The sequence below is a fragment of the Anomalospiza imberbis genome, chromosome 6 (assembly GCF_031753505.1).
Source record: "Anomalospiza imberbis isolate Cuckoo-Finch-1a 21T00152 chromosome 6, ASM3175350v1, whole genome shotgun sequence".
NCBI classification, from domain to species: domain Eukaryota; kingdom Metazoa; phylum Chordata; class Aves; order Passeriformes; family Viduidae; genus Anomalospiza; species Anomalospiza imberbis.
Genome location: NC_089686.1, coordinates 44,063,562 through 44,079,572, shown reverse-complemented (window position 1 = coordinate 44,079,572; position 16,011 = coordinate 44,063,562). Strand labels below are relative to the sequence as shown.

At 39.8% G+C, this 16,011-nt stretch overlaps 1 long non-coding RNA gene across 1 annotated transcript; it reads right to left on the bottom strand.

The window, feature by feature from the left end:
- Positions 1-4,756: 4,756 nt before the first annotated feature.
- LOC137476665 (uncharacterized) lies at positions 4,757-10,687 on the bottom strand. Its single transcript, XR_011000511.1, has 3 exons — positions 10,596-10,687; positions 6,695-6,742; positions 4,757-5,757 (listed from the first exon to the last, which is right to left on the bottom strand). It is a non-coding gene; the product is annotated as an uncharacterized lncRNA (long non-coding RNA).
- Positions 10,688-16,011: the final 5,324 nt, after the last annotated feature.

The window sequence follows — 16,011 nt, the reverse complement described above, 5'->3', positions numbered from 1 at the left end:
GTATGGGAGTACTTTAACAAATAATCCCACAAAGAAGTGAGAGATGTTGATGGACAGGTCTGTTTAGTAGTGCTATTTTTAAGAATTCTCTCTGCTTTTACCCAAAATAGGCCATTTTTATCGTGCCCCTGCAGGACCTCCTCTGCTTGAGCTGTGGGAACAACTGGAATCTGAGTTTTCAGAGTCCTGCAGAAGGGACTCCTACAGAGAGCAGTGTATCTTCTCTGGGTAGGGTAGGGTATGACAGATCTGACCTGGTCTGCAGGCAGGATTGGGTAGGTGATGATGCCCTCTAGTGACTTCTTAAGGAGAAAATGGGGTGGAGCAAATAATGAGGGAATTTTTTGAGCTGGAAAAAGACCTATGCTGATAAAGAATTCAGGGTCCCTGTCTTTATTTTTCTGTCTGACTGAATGCAATTATTGTATTTATTGCCAGCAGCATGTTAAATTATTCCAACATAGCAAGGCCTTTGTGAAATATTTGGCTTGGTATAGTTTAACTCTTGAGCCTTTTTATTAAGGAATTCTGCTCTACTCTAGAGTTTGCATAAAATAAAATAACACAGCTATATTATTCCTCTTTAAATAAGGAGAGAACTTTTTATAATACAAGGGCTATATTTTCATACAAACCTTATTACTCATACTATGTCTGTTTCCTTGCCGTGGGAAATTCAGGTTAAAAGAATATAAAAAATGGATTTATTCTCTGCACTCATTTAGTGGTCCTTACTTAACTTCTTGAGATTTCTCCACAATTTCCTTATTTTTTTCCAGCTGATTAAAATGGAATTTGAATCAGATGTTTTGTAAGAACAATGTTAGTTATGTGGGCAGTGCTTTCTGAATGCATGTGAGTCAGTTGTAAGGATGTAAGAACGGTGGATATAAAAGGTTGACAACCACCACGTTTGCATTCAAAGTACTCTGATCCACTCACCCCCTTTGGTATGCCCTTAGTTTTCCAAGAACTCATCCATTCTGCAGAGATGCTCTTGTTTACTCCCACGTTCTCATGTCTGTGCAGCTTTTCTTGTTTCCCTTGTAGCAGAACGTCACAAAAGATCCTCTTCTGCGAGATCTATCATGTATACACACACTACTTAACTTTAATCCTTGAATTACAATCAGAGTTTTGCTATCTCATTTCTCTTGGAAAGAGACCTCTTTTGTGTGTGTATATGTGCATCTTCTCTTATTACTGAAAATGTCAATGCTAAATAAAAAAATTCCAAATCATCTCACATCCAAAAACTCCAGTAGTTTCCCTTGTTGTTTCACCATGGCTTCATGGCTTTGTTTAGCCTCAGCCTGAGGTGAAGGAGTAGGATAACGAGGAGGGGAAAATATATCCTTTTTGTGCTTGGCAAAGGAGCCACCATCAGTGCCTCTTATTTGTTCCTGGAATGCCTGAATATGGCCAAACATACAACAAGCAAATATAGTACCTTGTTCCAAGTCTGCACCCTCTTTGTTTGCTTTACCCCTTGTATCTTCAAATACTCATCCTGCAGGATCTCCAGGATGAGGTGAGGACTGTCCTCCTGCTCTGTGGATTCCACCCAGCCCAGCATAGCCCTCAGCCCTCACTGTGTCCTCCAGACCAGCCACAGGGGGTGGTGCCCTGCAGGCAAAATGAGGACCAGGTAGTATTGGTGAGGTGAAAAGGGATGCAAAAAAGGGAGGGGACACATAGAGGTGATAAATTAAAAAATGTTGGGAAAACAAAAGGATGTATTTGACTCCCAACTCAACCAGGTTTTTTGTGTCTCAATGCTCCCAAAGCATGGGAAGCAGAGGTGCCATGTTTGCAAGAGTAACAAGGGCAATAGAGGAGGAGAGAAATACACAAATAAAAGTGTGTTGGAAATGGGGCAGATAAAACCCAGGTATATGTCACAACGTGCCCCAGCCTTTTATCTTTGCTGGCACTTGCCAAGTGACCATCCAAAATAATCAGAGGGTATTAATTAGATTAGCAACAAGAATTCAGTAGGTGGAAAAGTGGGACAATCTGCTTACATTACACATATCAGCAGGTGTGACTTCTGTGCTAATTCAAGGTGTCTGTTTTGACAGTTCTTTCAAGCTGACAGAAAAGTGCTCTGGATGGAAAGAGGTGTACTTAATCTGTATTTCACCACTTACAGATCTCAATTAGAAGAGGGTAAAAAGTGTGTTAGACTGTGTACTAATAGGCCCTGTTTGAAAAGGGCATTACACCTACAGAACCTCCCATCTGAGAGGATAAATTGAGATGTGAAATAGAGGGAGGTGTCTCTGTTTGGTTTTAGGAGTCCTCAAGTAAGACTGTCAATTATCAAGGTTAATCTTATTCTTTGATCACACTTTTTTTCGTGTACTTGCTGTCCTTTTTTAATGTACACAAATGCTTAAAAAACAAAAGCCCTACCTTCTTCATACTATTATGATACAAATTGTTTTCTTAGTAACTTTTTGTGCACAGGTTGTTTTTATATATAGGTAATGTTTTTGAAAACTTGAATGAGTTCATGCAGTACTGGAGGAAAAGAAAGCAAGCCTATGCCGGTGAGTTTGAAAGAGCAGGTCTCTTTAGGACATGTGATGTGCAAGCTTAGAACTGTATGACATGGTCTTTACTGGCTATTCTGTCTGCACTTGTGGGCATCCCTTCAGCTATCACTCTGTCTGATTCCCTCCTATGGAAGAGTGCTCTTTAAGGATGTGCCTGATCATCATCAGAGGACAGTTTCAATACATTTGTTGTTTTTTCACATTAACAATTAGTACAGATGATGCAGGTGCAGGATGTTACACCTGTGTGCATACATGAGGTGAGGAAGAAGATAGGTTTTCTCCTTGTCAGACAGGGCGATGGAGAAGCAAAAAGACTTTCCTAGATATACATTAAATATTGGAGCAGGGTTTGATAACAGAACTGGAGAATGCCTCACTGCTATGTCCCTTTAGCTTACCAGGGGGAAAAAAATCATAGAATGAATTAGTAAATTACTTCTATTAGGAATTGTTGGGGGAGGCTTTACGCATTATCTTTATCCCAGTATAAGGGTTTACCATGGACCTGGAAAAATTATTTCTGAGTGCTTACAGTCCCTGTGTGTTTATCTATTGGGTTTTTTGTTGTGTTTTTAGTATCAAGTAGTAATCTCTGAAACCGTGGTTTTTAAAGTACCTCTGTGCATGTACTCAAACCACAGGGCTTCCAAATTTATGCTTTTTCTTCATGCTATATCTGAAAAAGCAGAATAGATAAGAGAAACATCACATTTTCAAGGGAATCAACACTTGGGAATGGACAGCTCTTACATTTAAGTAAGTTGTTCTTTGCCTGTTGTTGGCATATCACAGACAGAGTGACAGGAATAGGTCTCTGCAGGTAGAGCTGAGAGCAAGGTTTGGCTGCAAAGCCTGGATGACTGGGAAGGGTACAAAGGAGGGCAAGAACCTGTGTAGTAATTGCATAACTGACATTGAAAAAAGACCGCTTTCAATTATGAGCTAAAAAGTGCACAAGAAACATTGAGATAGTGATTCTTTTAATCCTACACTTTCAGTCACATGATGGGACAGGACCACACTTTGAGGCAATCTGATTTTCTTCCTATAGATTTAGGATTCTTCCACAATTCCCTAATTGCTGTGGAATGTTGGTAATAACAAGAGTGCATTATCACTACATCTGAATTGTACAGCAGTAGAATAGTTTGCATTTCTTTAGTCTCATTTACCATGGGGAATTTAGATGTAACCTGACTGGTGAACCTACATAATTAATATTCCTGTTTTTAGGCATGCAGAAATTGAGATGTACCATGCTGGTTTTTTTTCCCTCCACATTGTACAGACTAGAAAAGCCTGAGATTGGAATGCATCCTTAAAGGGTTAATTGCCTTAACCCCTAAAGTATATCTACAGCTTGCACAAAAATCTTCATTCTCAGCTTCAGGGTCTTGGGCATTCTCCAGAGAAATTCATAGAAGCAACTTTTTTAATGGTTCTTAACTTCTGTGTTCTTCTGTGTCACAGAAGATTTTTAACACAGGATTTTTCAGGCTTTCAATATACATTGCATTTCTAAGAAATTCATTAAAAATGTCTTAATACTGAGAACATACACATAATCTCCTATTCCTGAGACCCGCTTTGTGAATGGTTATTTGAGTGGTCAGATCACAGTCCTAACACTCCTTCTAGGGTATATTTCTATATCACACAGAATTCATACACTTCTTAGCTGCTGGTTTTGACTGTGCTGTAAGACAGCAAAAGGTTTGAACCAAGGCTTACTTGAACTGAATCAAAATTTTAATGCTTTTAAAATCTACACAAATTATTTCTAAATACCACTTCATTTTGAGCAAAATATAGTATATCTTTTCAGTAGAAAGTGGATCTTTACTTTCTCAGAATTGACATCTTAGAAACATCTTGGCATTTCTGCTCTTCTGGCAGATGAGCTTTGCAGTTTAAGTGAAAGTGTGTCATGCTGACTACTTTAAAATGTTTCATTATTAATATCTCTTTTTTTTCCCTCTCAGAGAAACACATGTAATACAACAGAGTGGTTTGGATGGTGATTAGCAGGCAGTGGTACACAAAGAACCAAATATATCAAAGACAGGAGGATCGTGTGAGTGTACTGGGTTTGGCTGGGATAGAGATAATTTTCTTCCGAGTAGCCAGCATGGGGCTACGTTTGGGTTTATGCTGGAAACACTGTTGATAACACAGGGACTCAGCTGTGTGGGGTTTAGTGGCTGGCTGGGGTTGAATCACAACACTGTGGGTCGAACTCTCTCTGTGAAGTGCTCTTACACTGTTAAAGTGCAAGTCACAAGAAGGAAAATTACAGTCTCTACCTGACATACAAATGTGAAAATAACTAGATACCCTGTGTTGATACATGTAGAAAAAAATACATAGTTTTTGGGTTTTCTGTTTCCCAGCAGCACAGTTAGCAGTATGCCCAATAGCTCACTATACATTATGACCCCAAAAGTGTAAAATCAGTCACAAAGAAGTAGGTTTTTGTCTAATTGGTGAGACCTGGAGGGAGCTCAGGACCCTGGAGGTATGGATATTTTATATTTCCTTCTCCCCTCACTGTTATTCTGAAGGATGTGTACTGAAATGCCCAGCTCATTGCCCACGATCTCTCAGCCATCTGATGACCCCTACTAACCTTGACCAGGCTGGAATGATTGTTCAGCCATTTAACTGTGGGAGATAACATTAGTCCAAGTCCTTGGCCATAACCCCTCAGTTTCCAGGCTAGCGCATGTAGGCAAGATGAACCTATCACAGCTGTGGTTTAATGGGTAGAAACAATTAAGTAATTATAAATCAATGAGCTCTGTAACTCTGGCATTATAATAATTACATTTTAAAAGGCACTACTTAGTTACAATTCAGGAATTATTTACAGGCAATAATTAAGGTCAAACTGACTTCCTCCTGTTACACAGAGTATTTGTATGAGCAGCATGTCAAACTATAAATAATTAAAGGCAAACCTAATTGCCTAGTGTACTGAAGTGTGTCATTATCCTAGAGATTATGCTCTTGTGTCTATCACTGGTTGTATTTTAAAGATAAAATATGTATTTTTTAAATAAAAATGCAAATTGTCATAATGTGTTACTTTTTTTGTTAGAATGGTATAATTTCCTTCAGGGTTTTTTTACTCAACCCACAGGAAAAGGAATAAAGTAACAGGAAAAAGAGTATGGCATATTGCATGTATGAAGCAATCCTATGAAGAAAGAATAGATGAGAAAAATTAGTGCAATCATTTTACAGGATTATTCCCCACAGTATATTTCCCAGTGCTTTGTCTGGTCTAGTTTGCAAAGATGTAAATGATGTTGGTTTTATTGCTTCCCTTAGGGGAGATTATTCCAGTCTAATAACACTCACAGTTAGGAAATTTTACTGATGTTCAAACTGTTTTTCTTTACCTGACTTTACCCCCATTGCTCCTAGTCATAAATTCCCAGAGGCAATTCAGGATAGCTCCTCTCCTTCCTGGGTGTTCTGAGCCAAGCAATACACAAGTATTTCTTTTAATCTTCCACTGAAGTCTAGCTACATGGTGGACACTGCAGCCTTGGAGAGCCTCCAATCTTGGAGTCACTGCCCTTTGTCCCCACGAGTGTCAGTGCCTGGACACACCTGTGTGCAGAGATGGCTATTCCTGAAATGCTTACCCCACACAGGGCCCTCGTGGTACCCACTGACCCATCAAGCATTCCCTTACAAATGGATTTCTTTTCCAGTTAGAAGAAAAGTTGCCTCCAAGCTTGGTAACCTCAAGGAACGGTGAATTCATAGGATCAGCATACAGTCATAAAGGTGGGGAGGGATCCCAGGAGGTCTCTTGCCTGACCTCCATCACAGAGAATGGCAAACTCTGAAAGCAGACCATGTTGTAGAAGATTTGCCCAGATGGGTCTCAAAAGCCCTCAAAACCACACGTTCTCCAGCCTTTCTCAGTGACCTGTGTGGACACTCCATTTTGTCATTGAAATATTTTTTCCTTTGCACACAGCCAGAAACTAATCTCGTGCTTGGTAGTCTCCTAGGATCCATTTTATGTTTTAGCAGAAGCAGCAGTCAAAAACTGTATTGTGAGCTTTGAAAGGTAGAACAGACTTCTCCAGTTTTGGGTCAGCAGGATGCTTTCAAGTTACCTCCCCTCTTTCTTTCCAGTCCACTGACAATTTGTTTAAATGTTCAACCTGGAAAAATAGAAAAATCTTTGCAATAACATCTTAACAAGGCATACTTAAAATGCTGATGTTTAAACACTTTGACTTTAGTCTTATGAGGGTAATTTCATAAAATGTTGATAAGTTTCTAATAAAATACTTCACGTTACATGACCACAGTTGTCACACTGCAGTCTTTATACAGTATTTGTATGGAGAGTGGAATTTTCTGCAGGGAGTACTTTTCTTTCCTGTCATGATATCGACACCAGATGCCCTTAGTGACATCTCTTAAAGGGATTTGCTTTCAGAGCCTGGCATACAACAGAGACTTCGTGACCAAACTGCCATCCCTGCTCAGTGCTCCTCTGCTTTCTCTATATTCCTACTGCTGAACAGGAACTCAGCCTTTTCCTGCTCCCTCTCACCAGTGCAGATCTCCTCTTTTTAATCTCCATTGGCACTGGATAATTAAGTCACCTACTATTTCCCTTCCTTGAAATATATCACTGTATCTCAGAGTTCTGGCAGACTTGATTATCACCTGGGAATTGTGCTCCTCCCAGATGGATGTGTCACTGATAAAGGGATAATACCTATCTGTTTTGCAACAGCAAGTGTAGTGCACATTTATTTCATTTATTAATTTATTTGAAATTTTTTTTTTTTGCTAACAACCTCTAGTTCTTGCAGTCTTTTGGAAACCCCTGCCTCTTCTTCCTCTGCTCTGTCACATCCAGATGCCATATTTATTGAAGCGGGGTTATATGTTCCATAGGCTCAGTATTTCAGCTAAAGTCTTGCAAACACTGAGAACAGGTATTTCATGTGTCTGTCAGGATGTGCTCTGCTTCACACATCCAAAGGTGATGTCAGTCTCTCATTTTTTGGTTGTGGCTTCATAATCTTTACTCAAGTGCAGCCTGGGCTTTAGTAGATTCCCTGCCTCCATGTACTCAAAATTATTTTTGAACGGTCATTGCTCGTTCTCTTTGTTGAGTTGAACACATCTGCCTAAGTGTAACATCTTCCACCTGACCCATTTTCAAGTTCTAATCTGCCTTTCTTCCAGTTTCTTGAATTTTCTTATTGATAATGACAACAGTCACCACTGTTTTCTGAGGCTCTTCTCCATATTTTATTCTGAGTTAAGGATTTTGTAAAATATAGTTGTAGTGCCCCATACACCAACAGAACAATTTGACTAAAATATAAAAGCCACAGTATTTGTAGTGGGGAAAATAGGCATTAGTTTAGGAACAGATATATCTGTAAAGGGCACAAAATAGAATGCCTGCTATATAAATTATTGCAAGGGAGAAATTATATGTCTTTATGATAAAAGGTTTCCAAAGCTCAAGGATGACGTATTTCATACAAAGGCTGCCTGGGAAACTGTTTCAAAAATAACAGAATGAAAGAGTTATGTTCTAAAGAATATGTGTTTATTTTTCATTTAACAAAATATCAGGTTGACAATAAGATTCTTTTGTGGAGATGTACAGATACGCATAGAATCCAAAATAATAACTTAGGGATACTGGAATAGCCTTTAGCAAAAATATTTCAAAGGGGACAGGATTTTCAAAAACTTGGCTTTGTCTTAAGAACCAAATCAACTCACCATATTCTTAAAGACTTGTGGCACACATGGCTTTGAGCACTTCTGAAAATTTGCCTATGGAGGTGGATCCTGAGCACTTGAAAAAATTATCCTTGAGCTCTTTGGAAAATCTGGCTACATTTTAGACAAATGTCTGTTCTATGATCTCTTGCCCTTTGATATACCACAGCTTCTCATTGCTATTTGATGAACTGCTTGCTGACAGATATTTATTAGTTTTTAGCTGTAAAAAACTAAGGGAGGAGGGGAATTCTGGATTTTGTAGAGATGTGACTAAACTACAGAGGGAAAATAAAACAGCCGGCCAAGCAATCAATGAAATTTCTCAGTCTCTTGGGATGACCCCGAGTGTACAGTCCAAATGAGGCCTGGAGAGACTTTCTCGCACTCTAATCTTTAGTTGCATTGAGCTTTCAAGGTTTTATTATTGTTACTGAGAAATGTTTGCATAGCCTTTTCCACCAGCAAAGGGTAAGAAAATAGAGCAAAATTTTGTGCTTATGCAGAGAGTGGTTAGACAGTTTGGGAAGTATTTTGCAGGTAAGTACCAAAACTAATCCCACCACAGAATAAGCTTTTTTCTGATAAAAGAAACAATAAGAGCATGTATAGTGGGATGTATCTGATATTTCCCAAAAAGCTGATTTTGTCACCTACAGTGGCTGTATTAATCTAATTTAGTGTAGCAGGCATTTGTTAAGGTTTCTGGATTACATTCATGTTTTTCAGGTTTACATTTTGACACAACGCATCAGGCCTATTTTCCATCCTGACAGCACAAATGTTAACCTGGGCACTCTTTTCCAGCCTTCCACCCTCTGAAGAGCATCTAAACTGAATGTACAGAATACACATTCCCATGTATTTAACTGGCAATTAAAATCCTGCGGCTTCCCTGCATTTCTGAACATATATTAGACAAAATGTAGTCTGGTGCAAATTCAGATTGGATCAGCAGGGATATCTTGGCCGGCCTGGAAGTGTCCTGGGTGAAACTGTGAGGTACCGGCTGTATTACACTCCCAACTGTTACATGAGCAGAGGCTGGTTCCTGCCAGACTGTCTGGAAGAACACTGCTGAATTCTTTTTCATCCATGTATATTGAAATGGGTCACTTTTTGAACATATGCCTCTCTTGCTGTACTCACAGATGTTAAATTTACTTGAGTAGTAATAATTTACAGGACTAGGTGGTTAACTTGCTCTTGTTTCAATTACCAGTGCTATCCTGACTAATCAGTATTTAATTCTGCATTCCACCTCTCTATTGACCTTTGAAAATACTTTTTGCTATCTATCAGATAATAGTATATAGTAGGAATTATATTAGATCTTATGTGGATGATTAATTCTCTGCTTTTCAACATGGTGAGAAGGATAGACTTCTTCAATGCATTTCTCAAAATTACATTAAAGTAGTTTCTGAGCAATAGAAGTGGCAGGATTGTGCTATGGGTGCAGTGATCCAAGCTACATGATAGAAGACAACATTAATGCTTTGTTTTTAGAAGTTGTTTGCTTATTCCCCATAGCCTCTTTTCAAAGATTATCCAAGAGATGCTTAACTATAGCAGCAAGGTAAAGATATGATTGCATAATAGATACGGTTTAGGATGAGTTTTAATCTGTACTGAATCTTCTCCCTAAATAATGAATGATATGTAGCTGATGGAAGAGATACAGGAGAGAAAGAGCAGCTGGTGTTTTGACTGATTCTATGATATTGTAATTACGTTTCTAAATCTGCGCCAGGTGCTTTAACAATTCTAGCTAGGATTTATTTTATGTGGATGTAAATAAATAGAGATTGTGGTTAATTTTCCTGTTTCCTGAAATAAGACTTTAGAGGTGTCAGTGAAAACAATGAGATTGAGGCCTGGAAAAAAATAGGAGACTTAATTATTGGAACTGTGCAGCAAAAGTAATGGCATGCTTGAGAGGCTGACTGGGTAGCAAGGGGTGATTTAGAGAAGATTTAACAGGTTATTTTAGTCCACCAAAGGGTCTGTATTTGCCTCAGTAAGCACGTGAAAGCTAGGAAGTGGCCAAACTTAGGGCACGAGCCCACGGTGCAGAAAATGAGTGGAGTTAGCATAGGTACATTTTGTATGGGTAAGTCATTAATCAATTGAAAAATGCCTTACAGATTGATGATAGGAGCTAAACAGCAGGGAGTACAGGGGGAAATCAAAACAAACAGATTAGATGCAATTAAAGAGCAAGAGAGAAGAGATTTGCATACAAATTTTTTGACTCACCTGCTTGAAAGCTTGACCGGCATCATGCTTCATTATTGACTGAACTACACCTGTACAGGCAACCAAAGCAACAAATCTGGTCTGGATTTAAGTGTGTGGTTAAGGGCCACTGGCTGAGTGAAAGTTCCTGACTGGCAGCAGAGAGAGGCTCCTGCCAGGATTGAGGAGCTAATGAGCGCACAGGCAAAACTAGAGCAGCGTCCGGGGGCCCTGGACAGCCAGTGTGAGTGGGACACAGAGGGCAGGAAAGGATTTGCAGCTGACAATAGCACACACGTCAGTTTGAGGAGATCTTAATTATTATATTCCTAAGGGTTTCACTTGATTTAAATTTAGATATATGTTTTAAGGCAACATAAGTCAGATAACATTGGGAATACAATGTTGTTACTTACTCCCAAATAACTGTATTTAACACTGATTTTCTCCACTGAAAGCATAGAAGTAAAAGGCAAAGAAACAATCTTGTTCAACCCACAGTGGAAAAGGCTTGAGATTTTTGTGAAATGTGGTCATATTTTCTATTCCACAAAATGTTTTTCTGGTGGGTTGGTTTTTTTTTGGGTTTTTTCTTTGGGTTTTTTTTTTTTTTTTTTTAATATCCTCTAAAGCCATACAAGATTATAACAAATCTCATAATATTCCATTTAAGTATCTATGACAATGGTTATTATGCAATTTGCATTTCAACATACAGTTATGCTCTCTGGACTTGAGCCTTACTGGAACATGATCAACCTCAGGATAAACAACAAAGAGAGGATATAATTATATATACTTACAGGAGATGAAAATTAAAACTGTTTTCCATTTTATAGATGTCAAATGGACTTGAGTCAATTAAAAAATTATCTTTCACCATATGTTATAGCCGTTAATTAATTTTAAAGTGAGGGATGGTCACCTAGTGCAACTTCTTAAGCAGTTGTGCTTTTTCCAGTGATAAGCAAAAGTATTAAATCTTTTCCTTGCTGCAGTACCTAGCAGCAGAAACCAGTCCTCGCCAAAATTCATAAAGCCTTATGCCTTATCCTCCTCTAAATCCCTCCTCAAAACGTTTTTCTGCTGTGATGCTCACGAACCACTCCCATCAGTTAGGCAAGTAGTGAGCTGTAATGAAGTCTGTTTGCTTTACAACTGTAAAGCAGACTTTCCAATCCACTCCCACCTTGTTCATGTCTTTCATCCATTGCTTTTATCCTGTCTGATAAGAACCCTGTTAGATCTGTGATGCAGGAACTCTTTCTTATTATTGTTTGCAAAATACCTAATTAAATGGAATCCTTTCATTTGGGGTTTCTAGGTGCAACTATAATATAAACAGTAAATAGTAACTTTGTGAGATTATCATTATCTCTAACCCAAAAATCTCAAAATAAGACCTCATTAGTAGGTGATGTGCAGTGCACTGGGGTGCCACAACAGAATCTCAGCACCAGACAAATCCTGCCCACTAACATGGAGGAATGTTAATAGATTTGTGGAACTGTGCATGTGTAAGTCTGTACAGCTTGTTCTCAAAACACCATCCAGACTAGGAAGTTAGAACAAAAAGTATTTCCATTGTAAGATATTTTGTAGTACACAGCAAAATATTCTCTACATACTTAGGTCTGTTTTATTGGTTTTCTGGTTGACCACCTGTGCCCAAAGAGCCTCCCACATTAATGGAGCTTAGGAATTAAGTGTAACCTGAGATTGCTCACACTGGGACCATAATAGCATATCTTGTCCTGCTGTGAAAAGTGTTTCATCCCAGAAGTTAAACCTTACAGGAGAGGTTACAGGTGAAAGTGCTGGGTCATTTCTGTGTGGGGGGGCTTTTAGCATGTCAACATGGCTGTGATACTGATAATTAAGTCAAAACTGGCAATGAAAATGAATACCCAGGGCATCACTAAGCCAGGAGGAGAACACTATGTCTTTTGAGAAGTCTGTGGAACTGGTCATACCTGTTCTAAAATGAGTACATTCTTTGAAAAGCATTAAAGGAAACTGACCTTACCTTAGTGCCTAAGCATAATAAATGACAGACTGAGTTAATTATTACTTGGCAATTCTTTATTTAAACTTTGTACTAAGATTCATTTGCAGTATATTCTTTCATGCAGAACATAAAAGGTGTAATTGTGTGCAGAGTGGGAGTGGTGTTTCCCTAGGTCAAGTAAGGAATAATTTCTTTATATTTATGCCCTGCATGAAAAATACATGCATGCTGTACATGAGTATTCCAGTTTATGGGACTGCTTCTAGTAATTTGAGGACAGACTTTCCTAATGCTTGGGTGTCACTTTTCTTCTTAGACTGGTAGAAGGGAGAGAGATATTGATGTGTTTGCACAGTGCAGCAGAAACTGGGTGAACCCTTCAACACCCAGTCTTCCTCCTTCCCCACTACTTGTATCAGTATTTCTGAATTAGCTGGCCTGATCACTCCATGTCACAGTCTTGTAGGACCTGGTAAAAAGTCAGGGCCCAGACTTTGCTCCCAGGCCACTGATTAGCCATCCCCAGGGATAAAACAAAGTAATTTTTGCTGAACCTTATACTCAGTGGGCTGAAGCTGGCCTTCTGCCTTAAGAAACCTGTTACAGACAGGTCTCACTGGATCACTTTTCTGACCAAAAACATGTGTGAAGCTCTTGTATGTGTCCCACATGTGTAGTTGTTGCACCAAGAAATTCTTGTGAATTAACAGAGGTATAGGACATGCGGAATGAGACGTAAGCAAATAAAATCAGAAGTCATGTTGGAAAACATAAATGTAATTTTCTGAAAATAATGCAGCATCATGAGAAAGGGGGAATACTAGCAAACACTCTAGGGTTTCTTCTGCAAAGCAGGATTCTTCTTTTTATTTAATCGTCCTCTTGCCCCCTCCCCAGCTCTTCCACCCTCCAAATAACAAGTTTCACCTCCCTCCCTCCCCCACCCCCCCAAAATAAAAACCAAAAGACAACCCTCTAAAAACTCCTGAACCTGACTTCCCTGGGCAGCGATCAGGTTTCTATCAAAATCAATAGGATCCTGTTGAGACTGAGATAATTCAAAGCCAAACTTGTAAATAATTCTCAGCCAGGCATGGAAGACTTGTTCCAGCACATTGCTCCTCAAAACTCCTGCCTTTTCTCCCATCTTTGAGCGCTCTTCCTACAGCTCAGAGCCATATTTTGAGCTCAAAGCCCTTGGCCATTCCCTGCCTTGGGAACTGGTGTCAAGCTGGTAGCATCTCCCTGTGCTTGTTTTTAGCATGGCATGAAGCCTGCCATGCACGAGGAAGGGTGAATGAGCTGAGTCAACATCAAGACAAAGGTTAAGAGTGAAAGTCAAACCCAGTCACTTCAGTCATGGCTGGCTGATGTTTGTCAGTAGTACCTGGGCTGGTACAGGTGAGTTAGAGGGCACTTACAAAAGCATAGACTCCATTCAACTTTAGAAGTTTCCATGGAGAGGGAAAAGGAAGAAAAATAATTGCCTTTGCTCCAGGGGATCAGGAGTGATGTGTTAGCTGCACTACACACACAGAAATAAACTGTGAAAAGTCATCTCTGGACATCCTGTGGAAGACTGGAACCACAAAGCTGCTAACAGACACTTTAATTAGTGGTAAAGTTACTAGCCCTCAGGGCAACTTCTTTTAGTAGCCCTTCTCTGCAAGTATTTTGGGTTCACCTACTCAGCTTTCTGGGAGTCTCTGCACTGTGGAGCTCTCATCTCAGAAGGGTCCCAGATGCATGGCTATATCACAGAGGAATGCAACCAATTACAGAGGAAGGAAACTTGTTTTTCCAGCATGGGGAAAATGGATGATGTGCCACAGAGTGCTCATTGTTTCATCACAGAGCCACTGTTTTTTCTGTTATCAAATGCTTTTATAAAGTAAATGTTTTTCTAAGCTCTACTATTTCTCTGCCCTTTAGATACTCTATGTTCTTCACCCTATATTTTTCCTAGTGCTTTCTTCATGTGTGTATTTCTTAATGTACCTTTGGCATCTTAAGTCTTTGTCCTGTTTGACTTTTTCAATAGGCTTCCTTTTTCCTTCTTTATTTTTTTCCTTTACTCTCTCTTCCATATTCCTCTCCCTTTCCCCCAGTATTGTATTTATTTATTAACTGCACTTAAGCAGCCTCAGTTGACCACAACTGACCTTCTACCATGAGGGCATATTATACTGGTCACAATCTACAGAGCATAGCAGAAAGGAATTTTATCCTCTTTTCACAGATAAGAAAACGTGGCTCTGGCCAGTGAGTGTCTTGACCTAACCCATGAAAGGAAACCAGATGCTTTTTGGGGTTGAGATTTTTAGGATAGGATAGAATCGAATAGAATATTATATTTCAGTTGGAATGGACCTACAGTGATCATCTAGTCTAGCTGCTTGACTACTTTGAGGGCTGACCAGAAGTTAAAACCTGTTATTAGGGAAAGTGCCTGTAATGTTAGGGAAAGTGCCTGTATTATTAGGGAAAGTCCCAAATGCCTCAGAAATACTGACAGGTTTGGGGCACTGACCAACTGTTTAGAAAGTCTGTTCCAGTATTTCACCACCCTCTCAGTAAAGAAATGCTTTGCAATGTCAAGTAAGAGTTTATCTCCCCTGACACAGCTTTGAACCTATCCCATCTGTCCTATCACTCAATACCCAAGAGAACAGATCAGCACCTGCCTCTCACTTCCCCTTCTTAAGAAGCTGTGAAGACCAAGGAGGCCACAGCTCAGCTTCCTTTCCTCCCACTAGACAAAGCCAAAGATTTAGCCTCCTTACTATAGGACATTCCTTCCAGCCTTTTCATCAGCCTTTTTGCCCTTCTCTGGATACATTCAGGTACTTTCACATCCTTCTTAAATTGTGGGGCCCAGAACTGCCCACAGTGAGCAAAGTGAGGTTGCACCAAAGCTGGATACAGTGGATTGATCACGTCTTTTGACCAACTGGGGATGCTTTTTGATGCACCCCAGGATGGAATTTGACCTCTGGGCTGTCAGGGCACACTGCTGACTTCTGCTGAGCTGCTGCCAACCAGCACCCCCAGATCCCTGCTGCTCTCCAGCCACTCCTCTCCCAGTTTATACTTGTGCTCAGCATTCCTCGATCCCAGGTGCAGAATCCAGCATTTGTACTTGATAAATCTCATCCCATTAACAGTAGTCTAATGCTTCAATCTATCCAGATCCCTCTGCAAGGCTCTTGTCCTTCAAGCCAGTCAACAGAATCTCCCAGTTTGGTGGTGTCAGCAAGCCTGCTAACGTTGCATTCAACTCCTGCACTGAGACCATTGATACAAATATGGAGCAAGACTGATCCTAGAGCTGAACCCTGAGGAATGCTGCTGGTGAATTGTTGCCAGGCAGATGAAGCCCTCTTCACTACAACACCGTGGCTTTCAGATTGTTCATGAGCCCTACTGATA